The sequence below is a fragment of the Sceloporus undulatus genome, chromosome 6, assembly GCF_019175285.1.
Source record: "Sceloporus undulatus isolate JIND9_A2432 ecotype Alabama chromosome 6, SceUnd_v1.1, whole genome shotgun sequence".
Lineage (NCBI taxonomy): Eukaryota > Metazoa > Chordata > Lepidosauria > Squamata > Phrynosomatidae > Sceloporus > Sceloporus undulatus.
The window spans coordinates 49,900,680-49,916,539 of record NC_056527.1 but is presented as its reverse complement, the minus strand read 5'-3'; the positions used below and the strand labels follow the sequence as shown (position 1 = coordinate 49,916,539).

Sequence of the window (15,860 nt, the reverse complement as noted above, 5' to 3'; positions counted from 1 at the left end):
GCAGTACTTAAAATGATGTCAAACTGCATTATTTCTACAGATGTATCTCTAGTCACATTTCTCACGTGCTTCAGTTTACTGGGAATTTTGTTCCCATTGTGCCTCAAATAGAATTATGACTCTTGCTAATCTTGGGTAACTGTCAGTGAAACCTACACTTAAAGAATTTGAATACAAACCCCCTACACATAACACCTACATATCACTGTTAACATAGTAAGAATATGACAAATGTTTGTCTTACTAAATGCACACATAATTTAGTTCCATTCTAACAAACCATCCATGCAACACTTTCCCCCGCTCCTGTCAATCAAGCATATTTATACTCCTCAACTCCCTCCAGTTCCCCTACCTAACTCACATAAAATTGCATTGTCTAGACTTTCTTGTTTCCAACCCACCCCAAGCATGATTTATTATGATCTTTAAATATAATTTTGCACTCATGGCTATTGTTCAAAGGAGGATACTGTGGGGAGGGGTGGTAAGTTTGCTGTGGCTGATAATATTTGTTGAAGGGGGCACAGTTTGGCACCGAGTGCCATTCAGAGGACTAAATTAGTATGAAGCATTAATGTAGTTTGAGTGGATCTTGGCTGATTGTAAAATATGAAGGAACACTGCCCCCACTCCATTTCAGTGAATATGAAAAAATATTAACAAGGTATTTGGAATTTTCTGCCACAGAGCTCTATTCTCTCACCACATTACAAGCTCCACAGTTTCGTAGGATGCAGCCATGCCAGCTGCAATGGAATCGAAGTGTTACAATTGTACAGTGTCAAGACTCAAAGGGCCCTTGGGTCACAAAGGCTGACTTCACCTACTCCTATAACTATGTTCTACCTCTCCTTTCACGAGAAGGAGTTAGGCATGCACAAAGATGTAAGTGGGCTCTGCCCTCCTCAATGGCAATAAATTATCTGTGCATATGGCATACATGGAGAACACATGATTATGAGCACCCTGTGGATATTTTCCAGAGCAGTGAAGGAGGTAATTATTGGCTCTGATGATGTGTGGGCTAGCTTGTATGACTCCAGGGTCCCCCCTCCATAAATTACAATTTATGAGTAATATTAGTAAAAAAAACATTACTAAGGATTCTGTATTGTGTGGTATGGGAGGAGGTCAATGGAAGGATGACACCAACCGTAGTGATGCCACTGAACTGAATAGACAAGGAACAATTTAGGAACATGAGATCTATTTCTCTGTAGGCTCTTACCAATTCAAACATATCTATCTTCAGGAACCTGAGGTCAATATCTCTGTCTGTTCTTCCCTATGCAAATACATGCATCTTGAGTGTAAGCTGAGCCTCTGTCATGTCCAACACTTGACACAGAGAAGGAACTATGCACACTCCCATATAGAAAAATGCCCGCTTGTTTGTTAGATAAAATCATAAGATCATAGAATCATAGAGCTGGATGGGCCATCCCACAAGGGCCATCTAGTCCAACATTTAATAAATTCACAGTTCAAATGTTAGTGTGACATTGGCAGCCATCTGATGTAGACTTGTGCTAATATCAAGCTCACAACAGTGGTGTAGCTGGAAAAAGGCCTCAGGGCTCCATAGCCCAAGGATCTAATGAAAGAATGACAGGTGATGATGCCAGTCACAAACACATTCAGCTTCAACATACTGTATGTCATGGAAGTGCTCCACAGATTTCTTTCTTCTTATTTTAACAGATACCCAGCAATGCACATTGTTACAGACGTTCATTTGATTATGGTTCCTTGTTTTAATGATTCCAAAATAAGTGGTGTTTAATATCATGGATGCAGTGGCTCAGTGGTTAAGACACTGGTTCTGGCAATTGCAAGACTGGCAGGTTGGTAGCAAGACCCAAATGCCACATGACAGAGTGAGCTCCCATCATTAGTTCCAGCTTCTGCCAACCTAGCAGTTCAAAAGCATGTAAAAATGCAAACGGATAAACAGGTACCACTTTGAATCATAGAATCATAGAATCATAGAGTTGGAAGAGACCACTAGGGCCATCCAGTCCAACCCCCTGCCATGCAGGAAATCCAAATCAAAGCATCCCTGACAGATGGCCATCCAGCCTCTGTTTAAAGACCTCCAAGGAAGGAGACTCTACCACCCTCCGAGGGAGTGCATTCCATTGTCGAACAGCCCTAACTGTCAGGAAGTTCCTCCTAATGTTCAGGTGGAATCTCTTTTCCTGCAGCTTGCATCCATTGTTCCGGGTCCTGTTCTCTGGAGCAGCAGAAAACAAGCTTGCTCCCTCTTCAATATGACATCCCTTCAAATATTTAAACAGGGCGATCATATCACCTCTTAACCTTCTTTTCTCCAGGCTAAACATCCCCAGCTCCCTAAGTCGTTCCTCATAGGGCATGGTTTCCAGACCTTTCAGCATTTTTGTCGCCCTCCTTTGGACACGCTCCAGTTTCTCAATGTCCTTTCTGAATTGTGGCGCCCAGAACTGGACACAATATTCTAGGTGGGGCCTGACCAGAGCAGAATACAGTGGCACTATTACTTCTCTTGATCTAGACACTATACTTCTATTGATGCAGCCTAAAATAGCATTGGCCTTTTTAGCTGCCGCATCACACTGTTCACTCATGTTCAACTTGTGGTCTACTTGGACTCCTAGATCCCTTTCACACGTAGTTTCATTCAGCCAGGTGTCACCCATCCTATATCTGTGCATTTTATTTTTCCGCTCTAAGTGCAATACCTTACATTTCTCCGTGTTGAATTTCATTTTGTTAGCTTTGGCCCAGCTTTCTAGTCTATTCAGGTCATTTTGAATCTTGATCCTGTCCTCTGGGGTATTAGCTATTCCCCCTAATTTGGTATCATCTGCAAATTTGATAAGTATGCTTCCAATTCTGTCATCCAGGTCATTGATAAAGATGTTGAATAGCACTGGGCCCAGGACAGAGCCCTGTGGGACCCCACTGGTCACTTTTCTCCCTTTGGTGGGAAAGTAACAGTCTTCTGTGCAGTCATGCTGTCCACATGATCATAGAGCTGTCTGTGGCAATGCTGACTCTTCAGCTTAGTAATAGAGATGTGTGCCACCCCCTATAGTCAGACACAACTTGACAATCTTGTTGAAGGGGAAACCTTTACCTTTACCTTTACCTTTAATGGAAACATATTTGTTTTATTTTGTTGTTGTTAGCTGTCCTCAAGTCGATTTCACCTTCTGGCAACCCTGTGAATGCAACATCTCCGGCATACCTTATCTTCAACAACTCTGCTCAGTTCCTACAAAAATAGATAAGTTCTTTCTACATTGTTTAAACCATTCATCTGATGTTATAATTGGAATCATTTGGAATAAAAACATATACATTTCATGCCAAACTCAGATTAATGTTAGAGGGCATTGACCATTGGGGGCCACTAGTCATTTTCATATTTTTAAGGCTTTAAAAGTTAATTTAAAATAATGTTTCAGTAACAGAGTGCTCATAAAAGTGTGCATAAATATTAATGATAATGCATAATATGCATACATATTAAAAGTAACAATTAGCATGTTAGGAATTTTGAATAATGTTGCAAATTCTTCTGATACATATCTTAAGTATATCATTAAAGCTTCTTGATTACAAATGTAACTCTTGTTCAACTGCATTTGGCTGTTACATCCATAAATTAGTGGTGCACAGTTATTTTTGTTCTTGAAAAATAAATGCATCTAATTCTATATAAAGCATTTAAAACCAATGTTTAGTCTGGAATTAGTCTTCCATCTTGCAGTGTACTGTCTGTTTAGAGCTATGGATAATATCATATGACTTTCAATTGACATCTTGAGTCTTTGTTGATGGACCAATTTTAAACAGAAACAGACAACTGTGGGAGACTCTGAGCAAAACAAATGTGTGACAGATTTTAGTTACAGTCCCAGGATGCCTTTTTGATGTACTTTCATCTGCTAGTATTTACATTGCATTTCCATTAACTATGATGTATGGCAGGTTCCAGCTTAAACTGGAAGTGATCACATGAGATTCCTCACCATCGTGACCATGAAGTCATTTGGCTGCACATTGTTAGTAGTGGCCTTTCCTTGTGATCTACATTGCTGAAAGTGAGTTTGTATTATTGCTCCCGTAGTTGCAAAAGACAAAAATCTCACAATTTCCTATAAGGGGCAGATATTTACAATATTGATTTAAAATGGCTTAATAGTCATCTTGTCAGGGGAGCTGTGAACTACAGTTCTTAACACAGAATTCTTGCACTTTCACCAAACTACAATACCCAGTGCAGGATTAGGCCACTGTTGGTAGTTAAAGGGGCAAACTGCCTCTCATGGGACTTTGGAGGGTTATATTCCCTGTTGGAAAACTTACAAAAAAATACACCACCACCCCAGTGCTCCCTGGGGGTGAAGATGAATTTCAGCATGTTATGGCCCTTCCTCTCAGAGCCATTTTAAGACCAGGCAAGGCTTTCTTTCTAACTGGAAATGAACCAGAAATTGTTACTTCTTGTTGGGGAAAGAAAAATCTCTGATGCACACAGGGGAACCAAAAATGTGGCATAATTGTTTCAGAGAGAAAAGAAAATTTGGGGGGGGGGGGCAAATTGGGGATCTTGAGTACTGTATTTTCCTCCCACCCCTGGTCCTAGATCTGCAAAGAACCCATAACATGATCCCCAGCCCAGTTTCAGCCACCCACTTCTAGTGGTGAGCTGATATACAAGAGTTAGAACATTAAGTAGGAAGTATGGCGGAGAGAGAGCCAATGTAATGTAGTGGCCTGAGCATCGGACTATGGTGCAGAATAGACTGCCCCTTCCAGGGTGGCCTGCACATGCCCCTTTTCTTGCCAGGTTGGGGGCAGGACAGCCTCACCAGTAGCCCAGAGGACCCAATCCGGTGCTTTTTGGGACCGTGAAGAAGCGGCAAAATGCCACTTCTCTGTGGACCTGAAAAGGGGTGTCCTGGGGCTTCATGCCCCAGGACACCCCGACAGGCCGGGCGGCCCCTTTCTCCCATGGCTTTGTTGCTGCGGCCATCTGGTTGCCATGCAGGAATGAAGCTTGTGGCGCCACAACGAAAAGGAGCTGTCTAGAGCAGAAGGTGGATGAGAAAGAGAGTGGGAGGGCAAGGTGACAGAAAGAAAGAAAGAAAGAAAGAAAGAAATAGGGGAAAACTCCCTTACTTTTGACATTGATCCCATTCACTGTTGGCTTCAGCCCCACCCACTGATGGCACACAGATTGCTGCAGAAGAGATGTGGCCTCAACATGGGAAAAATTTGTTCAGCCCTGCATTAGGAGAAGCTACAACAGTTCAAAGGAAATGTAACACTGACATATAGACTTGTAGTGTAGAAGGCTGTGTACATAGAGGCTTGACTTTCAGTGATCATAGTAGTCTTCATCACCATTGAAATCTGAGAAATTCAGGTAGAAACTGATTCATTTAACCAATTTTCTCTCTGGAGACCAGGGTACAAATCCTGGCTCAGCCATGTAAATCCGATGGGTTACCTCAGACAAGAGTGAGTTGCATGAGGTTGCGGGAGAATCCAGGACTATGTTGATCAGAAATGTGGAATAAGTCCATTGTTAATGAACTGCGCATCTTCCAATTAAATCCCACAATCCACTTATAATGACAATGTGACAGCAGTCCTAGCTTCTATCAACATCTATTCCCACATGTTATTTCACTACCTTTCCAAACCTGGTGCCCTCCAGAGGTTTTTGACTACAGTTCCCAGATTTTTTGACAATTGATCATGCTGGCAGGAGGGTGATGAGAGCTAAAGTCCAAAGCAGTGGTAGAGTAGATCTTCATGTACAAACAATATGACATTTGGCTGCTGCTATAACAATAATGTGTTTGTATATGCTTTCACATTGCCTATTGAAGTATGGTGAGCCCATTAATTTTATACAGATTTCTAAGGCAAATAATATTCAGAGATGATTTTGCCAGTTCCTTCCTCTGAAATGGAGGCTGCAGCACCTGTTATTTGTTGGCAGTCTCCCATCCAAGTGCTAACTAGAGCTGACCTGCTTAGCTTCCAAGATCAGACAAGAGCTGGTGCCTTTATGATATTTAGGCCCATAAAAAATAATACACCAAGTTTAAGAAAACAGGCTTACCCCAATTTTAGGATTTTTAGAAGTTTTTTTAAAATTAATTGTACTGTACAAGACAATTTTGAAAAGACAGAAAGACCAATGTGTGATCTGTGTTTTAAAATAATAGACTGACTGTTCTGATATGCATTTTCAAATAAAGCAATATGCACTCTCTCTTTTATGCTGATCTTATTGCTAAAAAGTCCATTGAAATTAATTGGGAAATTAGATCAGGTTTGGCTCAAGCCGCAGATGATGGCAATGGGTTAAATTCAATAAGTAGTCCTAAGCAAAGCTGAATGAGGGAACTTACATAAGTGTTGAATTACAAATTCCTTTTGATACAGTGGATTGAAATGAATACACTGGATTTAAGCCAGCATTCTAATAATTATCAGCAACAGTAGAAAAATCTGAAAAGCTGCTGCTCCTGAAGATGCAAGCAATATTTTCCAGGTACTGCTAAATTATTTTGGAAATTCTGTAGAAGATTTCACATCCAAGCTGGGATTTCTCCTGCCTATTCTGCATGCATACTCCAGAGATTTGATGGAATTGTGCCTGATGAGACCTGACTTTTTGTAATACAGTGAAGCTCTTCATGGAGAATGTAACAGGCAGGATGCCCAGGAAGTGTCCTTCTGGAGCACATCCAAAAATGAATGGTAAGAATCCAGGGCTTCAGATGCTGTGGACGGTGCTTCTTTCCTGAATAAGATGAAGGAAGGAGCTTAAGCAAATTCACACAAAAATGGGAACCCTCTTTTTTATTTTAAAAAAAAAGCAAATTAAAGCGAGGGAAGAATGTTATGACAGTAAATTTTAAGGCAGTAAATTAAAAAGAAAGTGCAGTGTGATATCCCTCTTTAATCTGTTCTTCACTTGTTAGGTCTGAACAACCTTAAATGGCCTTTCAGGAGTTGACTCAACGCCCAGTGGAAAGATCTGAATGGCTTTCAACAGTGCTTAACCACAAGGTCCAAATGATCAGCACATGCGGTAGGAATGTATGCCTGTACGGGAAGGATCTAAGTTTTACTTTCAAACTGGTGTAAACATAGTCTTATTTACTTCACTTCCTCTCATTCCCACTCCTATAGTGGCATTGCTAGATGTGTTGTTGTAAATAATTCTTCTGTTCTCTGGGCACTGCTCTTTCTGTGCCTTAATTGAAAGAGTGATTGAAGGAAAAGGAACCAGTGTGGTGTAGAGCTGGGGTTGAGAACCTCAGCCCTGGGCTTTAATCTGACCTTCTGAGAGTCCCCAGAAAGCCATGTCATCTTCATCAGGATACCATCACATGGTGAATATATCAGAGAAGAAACAGAATAGAATAAATGCAACAAACAAGAAAGAGCAGTGTGTTTCTGATTAGAAGTTTCCAGACAATTTGTATTAAATTGTTTCCTTTACATAATGAAAGTCACTGTCTGGCAATACAAATATTTTGTATATTTCACTAGGGGAGCTTCCCGAAAAAACAGCTGCTACTGGAAATAATCAAAAGACTTAGGCCCGTTACTGACGGGCCTTAAAGTGCGCGCTCCGTGTGTGCTAGGGTTAGAAAGGGGTGTCCTTTCCGGACGCCTTCAACCCTAGCACGCGCAGAGCACGCACAAAATGGCGGTGGCCGTTCCACACGGCTGCTGCCATTACGATGTCACAACCGCACCGCCTCTATACAGGGCGGCACGGACGTGACATCGTCACGCTGCACCAGGGAGAATAGTGTGTCCCTTCCCCAGCTGCAAAAGGAGCTCCGAAACGGAGCTCCTTTTTCGTTTGTATCGCTGGGCGCAGCCTTCAGACGGCTGCGCCCAGTGACGCAGAGGAGAAAGGGGCCAAGTGGCCTCTTTCTCCTCCTCCCCGCCACCGCGGGGTGTCCTTGGGGCTTGAAGCCCCAAGGACACCCCTTTCCAGGCTGCAGGGAAGGGGCCTTTTGCTGCTTCCCCGCAGCCTGGAAAGTAGTGGATCGGGGCCTCAGCAGCTGCTGCTCTGGCCGCTGAGGCCCCGATCTGGCGAGGAAAGGGGCAGGTGCAGGCCACCGCTTTTCGGCGGTCTGTAACCCGCCTTTGTGTAACTCTTCTATCTACTTCTCATTAATGGATTTTCTCTGGAAACAACAGCAACATAAACCTAAGGTGGAGAGCACTGAGAAGCCAGTATGATGTAATTGTCAACTCAGAAGGTTGCACTGAGACTTGAGAAATGCACATTCAAATTATTATTATTATTATTATTATTATTATTATTATTATTATTAACGGTATTTATATCCCGCCTTTCAGCCCTAAAGGCTCTCAGAGTGGCTTACAATAATTAATATATTTAATTAGACGGTTCCCTGCCCTCAGGCTTACAATCTAAAAAGGCATGACACAAAAAGAGAAGGGAATGGTGGTAGGGAAGGAGATCAGGTCCAGCAATTATTCTCTCCCTCTGAGGCCTGGACCAAGGCAGATGGACTGGAGGGAGAGCTTGGTTTCTTAATCTAGGCCAGACCTGATGGAGCTGGGCCTGCATCTCTCCCTCCATGACCGGATGTCACCAGATGGACTGGAGAGAGGGCTCTGCTTTTTACTGAGTTGTGGACAGATTTGTTGTTTGTTGTTGTATGACTTCAAGTCATTTCCAGCTTATGGTGGCCCTACAGTTTATTATGGGATTTTCTTGGCAAATTTCTTCAGATGGAATTTGCCATTGCCATCCTCTGAGTATGAGAGAGTGTGCCTTGTTCAAGGTCACCCAGTGGGTTTTTACATGCCAAGATAGGATTTGAACCATGTTCCACATAGTTCAGCGCTCAACCTGCTACACCATGCTAGCTGTTCTTGTTTGCATTTTTTTCCTTTCATATATCAGTGGCAAAACTAGAAATAATAAAATCTGAAGCCCCACATAAATGCAGCATGAAGCCTGGGCATGTATCTACATTTCCAGCATGTGGTTCAAAAACTATACATTTATTGCTCTGTAACGTTTAGCAGGAAGGATTGATTTTTCTGCCATGCTTTTCTGGATGTTCTTTAACTGTGCCTGTTGCAACCTTCACTCTGTCCTGTGACTCAGTGGGATTATGCCAGAAGGAAGAGGTCTGAACAATTTTGCCTTTGGTATTAGGGGGTAGCCTGTGTGTACCATCCATATATACTTATTAATACATAAATGCTGTACTAAATCTCTGCACACTTTAAAGGAGGAGAAGCTCTGAGGCCTCTACCCTTTTGCTTGTGCCATTAAATTGCGTTCTCAATCTTTATATCAGAGCAATTAGTCAATGTAAGGCAGGATATCACAGAGGTCAAAGCATTTGATCCCATTAAAGTTACAATGAGCTCAGGAAAGCCTGGCAAGATTAACATCTCATTCCGGTGTCGCTCAGGATTTGAGAACACAAGCCTCCTAGAATACTTTGTCACTGACTAATGGCTCTATTTTAAGGCGTTGTTCCTATATTAACTTACCTGGGAGAAAGCCCCACTGAATTCAGTGGAATTTACTTTCAAGTAGCGAAGTAGACATATTTGACATGGGAATGAATTCAGTTTCAGAAAGTTCTGAGAGGCCACTTTCTAGCTGTGGGTGAAGCTAAAGGCAGAACACCGGGAAAAAACTACCAGTATATTTTAGCTTTGCTGTAGTTGTTAGCTGCTGTCAACTTGGCTTTGACTTAAGGAGAGTCTGTAAATGAGCGACAGCCATAACAGAGCGATACCCTGTTAAAGATCTTGCAAACTCAGGGCAGCTGTAGCCTCCTTGACTAAGTCTCTCCACCTGTAATGCGATTTTCCTGTTTTCCTACTGCAACTAAGCCTTAGGAGAAGCATTTCAATCTTTTAGCAGAAGAAAATGCCATACAAAAGTGGAGACCTCCAGTGATGATGGAGGCCATCCCTCCATGAAGGAGGCAGTGTGTCCATTGGGAGAATCCCACAGAGTTGGTTTGGGCTAGATGAAGCAAGAGGGCCAGAGTCCCCAGCCTGGATTTATACACTACTTTATAATACTGGAAAGGCTTTCAGAGTGTACTCCGCATCATTTAAAAAGGGAGAAAAAAGAGAGCCCTTGTACTTATGCTCATGATCTTGAACACAGGTGGGCACAGTGTTGCTTGCAAGTTGCACGTGGCCCTTGGAAAGCAAAGCTTGCACAATTTTAATATCATTTTCACCTCAAAATTGGCCATAAACACCCAAAACTGGTTGCCAATGGGGCAGTTTACCTCCCTCCAAAGAAAGTCCACTCCCCCTTTCCAAAAAATCAGGCAAAATGGTGTCTGGAAGTGACATTAAGTCATTTCTGGACAGCCAAAATGCAATGTTATGGATCACCAATGAGGCAGAAAGGCCCTTGCTCTCTTAGTATTTGTTCTCGGAAGATACCACATAAAAGGCAAAGGAAATGAAGAAGAATGAGAAAAAGCAGAGACACATACCTAATGGTGCAGTGGCTTCTAGGTAACAGCTGAAGAGAGGCAAAGCCCAGTGAAGAGCTTGCTTCATAGCTACATGATCTAGCAAGCAAACTAGTTGAAAGTATAGGTGTTGATGGACACTGTTCTGTACTGCTAGCAGTTCTACATAAAGCTTGGACATAAGTAAAAACTTACTTTTTCTTCACAAGAGTGGAGCAAAGTTACATTTTAAGAGGAACTTGTTGTCGTCATTGTCCTCCTCCTCCTCCTCTTAATTGATAACAAAAAATAATAGGAGAAAGCAGTGAGTAGCATACCAAGTTGCAAGAAAAAAAAGATGGCAAAATGGGATGACAAACTAGCAACTTGTCTGTAACAAGTTATATAATTAGTTTCCTGAGGGAGGGGACCAAGAAGGAGAAGCTGAGGAAAAGAGCAGCCCCTTTGAGAAGAACTGTTATATTTCAGCCTAAGCATCTTTGCAAACCCCAGTATGCCTTTGATAAAGTAGATTGGAGTTCATGAAAGTCTGTGCTGAAAATATATAATTAGTCTCAAAGAAGCTGCTTGCTCCCTCCTTTTCCTAGTTCTTCCTTTTAACACTGAAACTAACAAAGAGCCTTATCGCACAAGAAAACAAAGTGGAAATGGGGCTGAAGAAGTACAGCTTTCTCCCTACCTTACTGCATGACATTGTGGTATTTAAGTTACCTTCCCATGAAAGATGACTGAAAAAGTGTGTCTTTTGTGATATGGATTTTTTTCTAGCTGGAAAAAAGATGCACCTTTACAACCATCTGCCAGAGGAAGACGAGAGAGCTGCTACTGTCCTGCTTTGTTTCTGCTTTGTTTTGCTGTGTGACAAATCTCTTGCTGTCTATCTCCTTGCAAGCTGAAACCATAATCTTCCAAACTCTTCTTCCATCACAGAATATTTAGAATGCATGGTGATCTCCTATCCAGTGGATTGACCAAGTCTATTCCTCTCTTTCTCCCAGCCTGGTCTGTAATTTACCACAGGTTTTCTCCCAACAGGAAGGAGAGGAAGGAAAGACCCCAATCTGTCTCAAGCCTGCAGGCATCCAAGTGTGGAAAGTATGACATCAGAATTCTGATACAATTCCATATGGGCTTTCTTTACAGTACCAGCAGGGTAATTTACCGAGGAAAGGCCAGCATAATTTCAGATTTTACACCCATTTCTTTATAGTTCACCTCATGGTTTTCTTGGACATTGTGGTCTGTTATCATCAAACAACTTGTTTTCCTCTGCTGTCTGAGTGCCAGTGGTTCCCTTGACAACATTTGCTGTAATAATTTTTGCCGGCCAGTTTTTGTAGAACTGATGACTTCAATTACTCTCCTCATATCAACACAGAGGTGAGATCTGATCATCTGCCTCTTTTTGGGGGATGACTTATGTGAATTATTTTGTTTTGTTTTAAACTTCAGAGACCAACCAAACAAGGCACATAAAAGGAAGCAATTCAAGTGAGACTGCAAATGACTCAGTGGATTGCAAACTGGCCATTTAAGCCAAGATGTCCTCTCTTCCCCTTTCACCACAGTGCGCATTCTGTTGCCAGATTCACGCAGAAGCAGATGACATACAATGTTACTGAAAATGGAGTGGGGCATCTGCCACATTTTTGGTCAAGGATCTACAAACTGTTACCTTCAGTCCTTCGAATCTCCCCAGACCATCCTCCCTTCCACAACCAAAAGAGAAATAAATGGCTTTATTGCCTCTCCTGGGAGCCTCCAGGAGAGGAAATTCACCTTTCAATTGAGTCTCCCCTCCCCCTAATTGCATGCTATTTAACATTTTTTAAAGACTTGTTTTTTAAAACTGGAAGTGAACTTGAGACTACCACTGAGTTCCTGTTATTTTTGGTATTTTCATAGCACAGGTGTCCAGGATTACTGAGAGTGGGTTCAAGCCCTGGTGATTTTTTTTCCTGGCAGTCCTCCTGGCTATTAATTGGCAATAGATCTATGTGATGGATGAAGATGCAACTGGGTGACTGTGGCTGAGCCAGCCAGCCAAGTACCTCTGGGCTAGTGTGGTAGCTTTACATTGTGTAGGAAGGGGGCTCCTGGTAGTGCAGGAAAGGGAGGGATCTGAGGAAGAGATTCCCAGAGTGCAGCAGGTGGAGGGGGAATTGATACATTTAGTAGCCTGGAGCTTGGCTTCAGCTTGGCACTGGCAGGAATGACTGCTGAGAAGTTCAACTTCCTTTTGTGGCCTGCCTAGCTGCAGATTGGAGTCCCTAACAGGCTGGCTAAAGATCTTAAATGGGATTTCAAATTATGTAAGTCAATATTCATTTCTTTATAATTAACTGATTTTACAATGAATAATTTAAAAATAGACAAATAACAATACCACTGTGAAAAACAAAAACATGTAACATTGTTTGGGCCCAGACACCCTTTCAGCCCAGGTTCCTGAAATCTGCACCAGCTTCACCCCCACCCTGCAAGTGCCCTGGAGGGTCCCAGAGGCTGGAAAGAGGATTTGGGGTCTGCTGCAGTTGTGAGCTCTAGCTCTAGATTTTAGTGGACTAAAACTCCTATCATCCTCATCCATCAGGAAGGCTGGCTAGAGCTGACAGAAACTGGAGATCAATGTCATTTGGAGAATCAGGTGTAGCCCATCTTAGCATACGCTAAGGCATCATCAGCCACACCTTGTAGTAAACAGTGCACCCCAATTTCAACCACTTGCCATGAGCAACAGGAATGGGGAATGTGTGGTCCTCCAGACATTGCTGGACTGCAATTCCATCCGTCTTAGTAATATATCCAGTGGTGAAGGCACTTGGGAATTGTAGCCCAACAGTATCTAGATGGCCATTCGCTTTTGATTTTAATTTACAGTTGACTTTCTGGAAACAAACAAAAATTTGAGAAACAAAATATTCCAGAAAATGATTGATTTTTTTGCTCATGGAGTGCTTTCCCCCCTCCATCCAAGCCAATGCAGCATACTTTAGGAACTTGTCCAGTTCTTTCATAGTTGCCCTTCCCAATCCTAAATTTCTTCAAATTTCTCCGTTCTGCTCATTGTTTGATCCAAGGTATGGAAATTCCTTGCCTATTCCAATTTTCTCGTTATCTAGGATGAATTTTAATATGAATTCCATGGTCAATATTTTTGCTTTCTTAATGTTCAATATAAAGCCTACCTTGACACATTCCTCCTTGGCCCTCTTAAGTAATTGCTGCAGATCTTTGTTGATTTCTGCTAGGAGTATTGTGTCATCTGCATATCTTAGGCTATGTTCCTTCCTCCAGTCTTCACTCCTCTTGCTTCTGAGTCTAGGCCTGCTCTAAGTACAATGCTTTTTGCATACGGGTTGAATAGCTAAGGTGATAGTACAATGTGCCCACGCATTATACGCTGCTTTCAGCATATGCTGAAAGCAGTGCCAGAAGAAGCCGTGTGCTGGAAGAAACAATGGTGTGCACGCGCCCGCCACCACAAGTAATGGGGCTCCAGTATAAGTGCTACTTCTTTTACGGGGGGGGGGGGTCTGGAACGGATCCCCCACGTAAAAGAAGGCGCATTGTATACAGCCTTGTCTGACCCTTTTGCCGATTGGGAACCATTCCATTTCTCCATACTCAGTTCTGATGGCAGCCTCTTGACCTGAGTATAGGCTACACATCAGGACAATCAAATGTGGTGGTACTCCCATTTCTTTTAGTGCATTTGAGTAAATCTCACTGAACTCAGTGGGAATTAATTCGGAGTAGTCATATATAAGATTACATAGTCAGTGACATGGTCCTAGGTACCTGCTTTCCTCTCATTCTACCTGACCATTAAGTCTTTGGTGATGAACATGCTACCAAACCTAAACTTAAGAGACCCTTACAAAGTGAAAAGAAAAACAATAATAGCGTAGGGTGTGGTTGACATTACCTTGCCATATTGCAACATTCTCCTTACAAATGCATGTAGCATACAAGGTTAATTACCATTATTTTGCTAATGTAGATTGATCTACCTATATCACAAGAAACTTTGGACTGAGTTTCTCCCTCCCCCCTTATCTCAGTAGCTCTACCCATGCTTTAATTAGCAAGCTTTCAGGGGTGGAACTGTTTAGCCATTAAATTCATGTTTGTAAATGGGGTATTGATGTTCTGGCTAAGGGATTAGCTAGACATGATGGCGGCAGACAGCTGTGTTACAAAGCATCTCTGCTCTAAATTTATACATATAAATGTATACATACGAATTTATGAATAGATTCTCCCCAATCCCCTCCCTCGTTCCATCTACATCAGTAGGGTCCCACCCTCCTCCCAAGGTGGGTATCCAAAACTAACAGTACTCTGCATGAGGAGAAAAATAATTACTTGTTTTAAAGGCATTACACAAGATCTGGGTATTTTTGTTTTTGAGGCATGAAACCCAATACAATTTAGGACTGAGCACTGGAGGGACCATCTGCTTGTCATCTGAACTTGCTTGTTCCTTAAGATCTTCATTGGAGGCCTTCTTAATGCCTTAATTTCAGATGCAGACAACCCAAATGTGCAATATTCTTCTCAGGTCACTTGTTTGACATCTCTTTGGTCAGCTTTTAGTGTTAATTTGCCTGGTGAATTGTTAAAAAAACACTTGATTTTTCTGTTACTTTTTCCTCTTTCCAACAGACTATAAGAAGTACTTCAAGCTGATTTAAGCCATTCTGAGACTGGCTCTGTAAAGATTTGTATAATAATTTTGAATGCATTGCCGAGTGCAGAGATGCATCCACGTCCTTCTAGGCTGTGGAGATATTTCTATTACATTGTTAAAAGAACTGGAACGAGCAAGAAAACGTTTTCTACCATGAAGTGGAATGTAAAGCTTTGGGCGGCTTTGTTTCTTGTGAAAACAAAAGCTTTTGTCCCCCAGAGTATAGCTTGGCATGGTGTTTCTACAGTAAACCTTCTATCCATTTTAGGAAAAACCACAATTACACGAATTTCAAATGCACTTGATAAGGATAAAGAGAGCTCTAGGGTCCAGTTTTCAGAAAGCCAAGTGCTTAGATTCCATTCATAAGTCAACAACATAGCTCTATGTGCAGAGATTTAATGTACAAACATCTCTGCTGCTTTTCAGTGTTTGAGATTTGGGGGGGGGGGGAATAACCCATCAAAATAAATTCCCACAAGTACAATGGCTGGACTTCCCTAAAACGATATTCCTCAGAAGAAATTGACAGAAGCTTCTCTTCTAGGAGGAAGTCAAAAATGCCTTTTCATAATCTTCAGAATAGGGCTTTGTCAGGGTCTTGATTCAGTTCAGATATCTAGACTGGGCCTCAATTCAGTTTGGACCAA

At 42.0% G+C, this 15,860-nt stretch overlaps 1 long non-coding RNA gene across 1 annotated transcript; it reads left to right on the top strand.

The window, feature by feature from the left end:
* The first annotated feature begins 6,607 nt into the window (after positions 1–6,607).
* LOC121935248 lies at positions 6,608–12,249 on the top strand. Its single transcript, XR_006104758.1, has 3 exons — positions 6,608–6,768; positions 6,993–7,102; positions 11,553–12,249. It is a non-coding gene; the product is annotated as an uncharacterized LOC121935248 (long non-coding RNA).
* Positions 12,250–15,860: the final 3,611 nt, after the last annotated feature.